Below are 8,245 nucleotides of genomic sequence, written 5' to 3'. Positions count from 1 at the left end.
ATTGAATGTAGTTCCCTATGTTATACAGTAGATCCCTGTTTATCCATTTTATATTTTATATATAGTAATGTGTTTCTGTTAATCCCTAAACCCAAATTTATCCCTCCTCCCCACCACCGCCCTTTCCCCTTTGGTAACCATAGTTTGTTTTCTATGTCCAAGAGTCTGTTTTTTGGTTTGTAAACAGAATTTGTATCATTTTAAAAATATGGACTGCTCCACAAATTTGCATGTCATCCTTGCATGGGGACCATGCTAACCTGCTCTGTATTGTTCCAGTTTTAGCATATGTGCTTCCGAGGCGAGCACGGGAGGAATTTTAAGGAGAGCGACATGGCCAGGTAACTATGCTGACGCTTTGGAGAAGTAGAGGAACTCTGTGCACGTGGGCCTGACGGGAGATGTAAACACCTGGGGGGAAGAGGGAGTTTGTGGCCCTTAATTCACCATCACCCCAGGTCACACCAGAACATCACCGGGGGTGGGGATTTCTCTAAAGAGAGCTGTTTGGGGGTTATGTTTCCCTTTTGTTCTTTTGGTTCTCTCCCCTCAACCAAGACCAAGAGAGGAGGTTATCCTTCAAGACAACTGCTTGTAGATTGGGGGTGTCAGCCAGGAGGGAGACTGACATCTCCCCCATTGCTCACCAATCATGCCATGTCTTCTGAGCTGCAGACCCTGGAAGGCCCCTGTAGGCTGGGTGCTCCCCATGGTGGGAGTCCTTTGGGGAACATGGCTGGGACCCCCTGGAATAGGTGGGGCCCGGAGCCTCAGGATCTGGACCCTGCTCTAGAAAAATGCATGGCCTACAGCTGGTTGGAGCAGCTCACGAGGGCCGATCCAAGAGAGAGGGGCCATTGCTTCCACTTCCAGAATCAGGCAGGACACACACTGAGAGGGGAGCTGAGCTTGAGCTCCCTGAAAGCCCCTGCCCCAGGCCAAGGGGCCTCTGAGGGGTCTGTGCCTGGTTACCCCTTCCAGAGAGAGGCCAAGGCCAAAGAGTGGAACTTTGGAACAGGGGTCTGAAGGAGAGTCACAAAGAGACCGAAGCCAAGGACTGGGCAGAAAAGGGCCTGAGTAGTGGAGGGAGCCTTGAAAGATCCTACAAAGCTCACCCCAAAAGAAGGAGCTACAGGTGTTCCCGAGATGGGGAGGGAGGCTGGCAGTGGTTTTGAAGACAGTGCTGGGGGTACAATCAGGTCGCTTCCTGCTTGTCCCCTTGAATCCAGCTTCTTCATTATTCCAGGTGGCCAGACACCGGCTCAAGTCAGAGCAGAAAATGAGGCCGGCAGTTGGCTGCCTCCCACTCCTTGGAGTCAATTTCCAGAACTCTCTTTACTCCATTTCTATTCACTTCCCTTGGGGAGGGAAGATTTTTGGGAAATTTCCACCTGGCACTCCCAGGTTTCTAACTGCATCTGCAATCTCATTTTCCATTAGAAACTTGCAGTTCCAGGACGTTGAAATCCATAAAGAATCTGATAAGTTTTGTACCCATTTAAGAAATTGCCGACTCTTTTCCAGAGTGACTATACCATTTTCTGTTTTTACCAGCCATGGATGAGAGATCCAGTTTCTCCGCCTCTTCTCCAGCATTTGACATCGCCTCTGATGTTAATTGCAGCTGTTCTGACAGCTATGAGTGACACTCCGTTGTATGGATATACCACAATAAACGTCTAGCCGTTCATCGGTTGATGGACATTTGGGTTGTTTTCCACCTTTTGGCTATCGTGAATAGTGCTGCTGGGACATTTCAGTACAAGTTTTTGTTGGAACACAAGTTTTCAATTCTGTTGGATATATATACCTAGAAGTGGAACTGCTGGGTCATATGGTAATTCCATATTTAAGTTACTGAGGAATTGCCAAACTTGTCCACAGTGGCTGCACCATTTTATATTTCCATCAGCAACACGAGCTCTCCAGTTTCTCCACATCCTTGCCAAGGTTTGTTATTTTCCATTTTTCTTTTATCATGAGCATGTAGAGGATGTGAAGTGGTGTCTTATTGCGGTTTTGATTTGCATTTTGCTGATGACCAGTGATGCTGAGCATTTTTTCATGGCCTTGTTAATTACACACACACACACACACACACACGCACACACGCACGCACGTATGGAGAAATGTTTATTCAGTTCCTTTGCCATTTTTAATTGGTGTGTTTGTCTTTTTGTTGAGTTGTACGGGTTCTTTATATATTCTAGACGTGAGTCCTTCCTCCTGTATATGATTTGCAAGTATTTTCTCACACTCTGTGGGTTGTCTTTTAGCTTCTTGGTAGTGTTCTATGAAGCGCAAAGGTTTTTACTTTTGATGAAGTCCAATATATCTATTTGTTCCTTTAATTGCTTTTTGCTTTGGTGTCGTATTTAAGACTCCATTGCCAAATCCAAGGCTATGAAGATTTACTCCTGTGGTTTCTTCTAAGGGTTTTCTTGTTTTCCCTCTTCTGTTTTGGTCTTTGATCCACATGGAGTTAATTTTTTGTGTACGGTGTGAAAGTAAGCATTTAACTTCATTATTTTGCTTGTCTATCCAGTTGTCTCAGCACCGTCTGTTGAAAAGATGATCTGTAGTGTTTTTAAGCGTATCTCTTTGCATGGTTTTTTTTTTAAAGTGCTGCTCTAGGTAGTATATTCTGTATAGAACACTTACCAAAGTCTCCCGGTGTTAACATTATACAAGTTCAAGTGAAGTGTAGAAAACTTACCTCCTTTGTGTCTCCTGCAGTCCTTCATGTATGAGTGTCGTGAACATTGCCTCTGCATGCATTCAGAATCCATCATTAAACAATGTTACAGTTTTTGCTGTAACCATCAAACATAATTAGAAAACTCTAAAGGAGAAGGAACGTTTATTGTATTTATCCACTTTTTCACTGATTCGCTGCCTTCCCTCCTTCCTTCCTGATGTTCCGAGAACCCTTCTTTTGACATTTCCTCTGTTTAGAGAACTTCTTTAGCCATTTTTTTTAGCATAGGTCTGCTGGGTGACAAATTCTCCCAGTATTCTTCCATCTGAGATTTTTTTTACTTGAAGTATAGTTGATTTACCATGTTGTGTTAGTTTCAGGTATACAGCAGAGATTCAGTTATACATATATATTACTTTTCAGATTCTTTTCCATTATAGGTTATTGTAAGATATTGAATACAGTTCTCTATGCTATACAGTAGGTCCTTGTTGTTTATCTGTTTTATATATAGTAATGTGCATATGTTAATCCCAAACTCCTAATTTATCCTTCCCCTGGACTCCTTTCCCCTTTGGTAACCATTGTTTTTTATGTCTGTGAGTCTATTTCTGGTTTGTAAATAAGTTCATTTGTATCATTTTTTTTTAAGATTTCACATATAAATGATATCATATGATACTTGTCTTTCTCTGTCTGACTTACTTAGTATGATCTCTAGGTCTATGCATGTTACTGCAAGTGGCATTATTTCATTCTTTTTTATGGCTGAGTAGTACTCCATTGTGTATATGCGTATATTATATATATATATATATATGTATATATATATATATATATATATATACACACACACACACATACCACATCTTCTTTATCCAGTCATCTGTTGATGGACATTGTTTCCATGTCTTGACTATTGTAAGTAGTGCTGCTGTGAACATTGGGAAACATGTATCTTTTCAAATTAGAATTTTCTCTGGATATATGTCCAGGAGTGGGATTGCTGGATCATATAGTATCTCTATTTTTAGTTTTTTAAGGAACCTCCATTCTATTCTCCATAGTGCCTGCACCAATTTATCTGAGGGTATTTTGACTTCTCCTTCATTCCTGAAGGATATTTTGGCTGGCTATATCATTCTGAGTTGACAGTTGACACCTAAAAAAATATGCCACTTCCATCTGGCTTCCATGGTTTTTTAATGAGAAGTCTGCTGTCATTTGAATGGATTTCCCTCTGTTGTGTCATTTCTCTCTGGCTGCTTTCAAGACTTTGTCTCTAGTTTTGGGAAGTCTGACTATGATGTGTCTGACCGTGCATTTCTTTGGGTATATTCTGTTTGGGATTTGCTCAGTTTCTTGAATCTGTAGGCTTTTTTTTTCTTTTGCTGCCAAATTTGGAAAAATATCAGGCAATATTTCTCCAAGTAATTTTCAGTACTGTCCTCTTTCTCCTGTCCTTCCAGGACTCCAATGACATGAATATTAGATCTTTTATTATGGTCCACATGTACATGGGCCCTGTTCATTTTTTTCCAATCTATTTTCTCTCTGTTCAGATTGGATAATTCCTTCGGTTACATCTTCAAGTTCTCTGGTTCTTTCCTCTGTCCTATCCAACCCACTGTTGAGCCCATCTTCTGGGTTTATTTTAGTTATTGTATTATTTTTTTTTTTAGTTCCAAAATTCCTACTTGATGGTTCTTCTTTATAGCTTCTATTTTCTTTTCTTTCTAATTTTTCCTTGGTTTCAAGCATGTTCACGATTGCTCGTTGAAGCATTTTTGTGATTGCTGCTTTAAATCCCCTGTCGGATCATTCTTACATCCGCGTCGTCTTAGTGTTGGTGTCTGTTGATTGTCTTTCCTCATTTTGTTTAGATCTTCTGGTTCTCAGTATGAGGAGAGATTTTCGATCAAAACTTGGACTTTTGGGGTATGAGAAGGCTCTGCATCTTGTTTAAATGTTAGGTTTTAGCAGACGTTCGCCGCCAGTGTTGTGGCGGGCTGGAGGGGGCTGTGCCTCGTTATGGCCGAGTGAGGATGGACCATCAGGTTTTCTACCCAGCTTTTGTTTGCACCCGCCGTACAGGGCTTCTGGTTACTGCTGGGCAGGGCAGGCATTCTGATTCCCCATGTGATCTCCACTGACTCTCTGTGTGTGTATGTGGCCTAGTTATTGCCAAGTGGTGACATCTTGAGTCTCCACTAGGCCCCCTCTGACACCACCCTCAGGGTGAGATGAGGGGCATCTTGTTATCATGGAGTCGCAGTGGGGCTGCTGTTATTTGGAGAAGTGAAAGCTGACCCAAACCCAGGCCAACGGATCCTCTTGCAGGAGATTTAGAACAGACCGAGAGAGTCTCTCTGGACCCGAATAGGTTGCTTGTAAGCAGGAGGTGGCATTGACACTTCTTGTGCACCTTCTCAGTGTCTAGGCTCATACCCTCCCCCCCACCTGTTTCTTCTTGAAGCTTCTCTGCTGGTGAGTTCTGTGGAGGCTCTGACCAGCTTCACGCAGGAGCAATCTGATGGCACCTTAGCTCAGGCTGTCCACCCGCTTTCCTCTCCTGCCCCAAAACTTCCCTCCCAGGGGTAGGGAAGATGCCTGGAAACTTCCAGGAGCTCACGCAAGCATAACCTGATATGGGCATGGGCAGCGGGGAATGGCAGTCAGTCGACAGGTGCTTTCCCCTCCCTTCCCCCAGAAGGATGGCTGCTCAGGGGGAACCGTGGGATTAAGCAACCTGGCCCCTCGGGGATGCAATGTTGCACAACCCTCTCTCCTACCTCCTGAATCCCTGTCTCCAGCAAAGTGCTTCTGCTGGCCTCGGGCTCTGCTTCTGTGGGACCCCAGGCTGGGGGAGAGGGGCCTACTCGGGGGCTGTGAGGTGGCGTCTCCGGCCCCGGGAGCTGAATGGTGGTTCATGGGAAATTGCAGAGAGAAAAGGTTCAGACAGACCCGTGGAGAGAGGCAGGAACGAGAGGTGAACACAGACTCCTGGCTTCCTTTCAGGCCCGGGTCACACCCTTCCTGAAGCCCCACTGCATCTCTGTCCTGGAGTTACTTAAGATACCCCAGTCCCTTTAAACCCTCTTAATCCACGTAGTAGGTGTGAAATTCAGGCCACAGGTGTAGGTGTCCAAGAACGACTTCATTCCTTAATTTTCTTAAACTTAATTTTTGACTCTGCCTCCAGCCTGTGCAGTCTCTCTTGGGGTAACCCCTCCCCAGGCTCTAACAGGGTTTCACACCGAGTGAGGTCCCAGCAGCCACTTCGTGTCTTTCCACTGATCACGGTAGCCACTCATGCGGAGTCGCCCTCGGCTCTGGCCCATACGGTCCCTTCGTGTCCCCTGCTCAGCATGTCCGCATCCTGCTAGGGGCGCGGGGTCTCTGGAGAGGCTTGGGGTTCAGCCTCCCTGATGATCCCAGGGTCTCTGTGGAGCTCCAGCCCCTCCTCAAGGTGCAGCCTGGGAGCAGGCACAGCCTCCTTCTGCTCTCACATCTGCAGACCCTCCTGCTCCTCCCAAGCCTGGGAAGGGCTCTTTTTGTCCTCGGGGAAATCTCTTGTTGATGCCCAGCAGCCAAACACCCCAGCACACACCTGTGGGCAGACGCACCTGTGGGTGTGTTACCTGCCGCTTCAAGAAGGACACACACCACAGGGAGCTGTGGGTGCTGGGGTGGGGGGAGTGTAAGGGGGGCTTGTTAGAGGGTTTAGGGGAGGGTTCAAGGAAGCAGGGGTTTGTTCTGGATTGGGTGCTGTCAGAAAGCTAGGGTAACCGGATGATCAGGCAGTTACTTTTCACCTAGGAGGTGGGGGGACCCGAGCAGCAATCACTTGGGTCCCGCAGGAGGGGGATGTTTGCTCATTTAGGGGTGGCTTGGGGGTCATTGTTTTCGTCTCTGCTTGGGTGTGATGAAGGAGCCTTCTTTTTTTTTTTTTTTTCCCCTGCTCCATCACTGTCACAAGGCAGCCTCATCTGACACTGATATTCTGGGAAATTGTGCATATTCAGGACAGACCGGCACAGCCTGGCCACAAGCAAGAGGCCGGCTGCCAGCTGTCAACCAACAGAACTGCTTCTAACTTTTTCACCCTCTTCTTCAAACCCTGTTCTCCTCTGAGGTGGGGGGGGGGGCTCAGGTCTGGGAGAGGAAAGTTCTGCTTCAAATCTCCCAGGGGTCCAGGAAGCCCAGAGCCTGCCACCTGCCTGAGTCAGGGAAGATGTGACATCCATAGGGAAGAAACAGGAATTCCTCCATAGGCACACGTTTCTGGCTTCAGTGGCTTGAAGGGGTTTCTGCTGAGTCTGACCAGCGGCCCCATGGCAGGAATGGGGGGGGGTCCCCGCCTTACAGAACCAAAGTTCACAGAAGGGAAATGTGTGCTCTAAGGTCACAAAGCTGGCAAGGGCTAAACCTGAAGTCCAAAAATAGTTATTTAGTTGTAGAGAATCATTTTGTATTGAGAGAGAGGTACTATTTGCATTGATGTTATGAGTCATAGATCTCAACGTGCTGGAAGAAACATCACAGCAAAAAAACAGATCAAGCAGAATAGGAAGATAAACAGAAACCCTAGAGGGGATGGGCAGGATTAAACACCCATCTCATTCTCTAGTAGGTCAAATAGACAAAAAATATATATGGACATTGAGCAATGGTTCTCGACTTTTTAGAGAATCCAGCGAGCTCAATGAACCTTTCCTCCAGAAAAATGCACCATCTGCAGGTAGGTTACTATCTTGCAGGAAACGGAGGGGCTCATTCTATCTGCCAGGAGCTCCGTGAATCCCTGATATGGAAGACTTTAACCATAGTTGAGCCCAAGCTTAGGAATCAGATTTCAATCTGAATCCCAGCTCCATGCCTCTGATGGCGTGACCTTACACAAAGTATCAAAACCCTCTAAGCCCTGGTTTCCTCATCAGCAAAATGAGAATCACAAGAGACATTTCTTAGACAAATACTGTATGATGTCACTTATATGTGGAATCTAAAAAATAGTACAAATGAATTTATTTACAAAACAGAAGCAGACTCACAGACATAGAAAACAAATTTATGGTTACGAAAGGGGAAAGGGGTTGGGGGAGGGATAAATTGGGAGAATGGGATTAACAGATGCACACGACCATATATAAAATAGATTTACCGTATATCACAGGGAACTATATTCAGTGTCTTGTAATAAACTATGATGAAAAAGAATAAAAATATAGATATTTACGTATGTATGTATAACAGAATCACTTTGCTGTACACCTGAAGCTAACACAAAATTGTAAGTCTGTTATACTTCAATAAAAGAATTAAAAAGCAAAAATAAATTGTATTTAAAAATAAAAAAACCCAAAACAAAACAACAACAACAAACAACAAAAACAAGAGGCATTTCTTGCCAGATCCTGGGGGGGGGGGTGTCAAATGAGAAAATTCATGGAAAGGGCTCAGTACAGAGCCCGACACACAGCAAGCTCTCCATGGGTGGCGGCCCTTTCTACTGTTCGCGTTAGAATGACAGTGGAGTTCATGGAC

At 45.1% G+C, this 8,245-nt stretch overlaps 1 non-coding gene across 1 annotated transcript; it reads right to left on the bottom strand.

Moving 5' to 3' along the window:
• Positions 1–202: 202 nt before the first annotated feature.
• Positions 203–309, bottom strand: LOC123613442 (U6 spliceosomal RNA). The gene has a single exon (XR_006720814.2). It is a non-coding gene; the product is annotated as a U6 spliceosomal RNA (small nuclear RNA).
• Between the last annotated feature and the right edge of the window lie 7,936 nt (positions 310–8,245).

Source organism: Camelus bactrianus, chromosome 22, assembly GCF_048773025.1.
Source record: "Camelus bactrianus isolate YW-2024 breed Bactrian camel chromosome 22, ASM4877302v1, whole genome shotgun sequence".
In the NCBI taxonomy this organism is placed as follows: domain Eukaryota; kingdom Metazoa; phylum Chordata; class Mammalia; order Artiodactyla; family Camelidae; genus Camelus; species Camelus bactrianus.
Note: the sequence above shows the minus strand (reverse complement) of the source record. Positions and strands in the feature narration are given on the sequence as shown.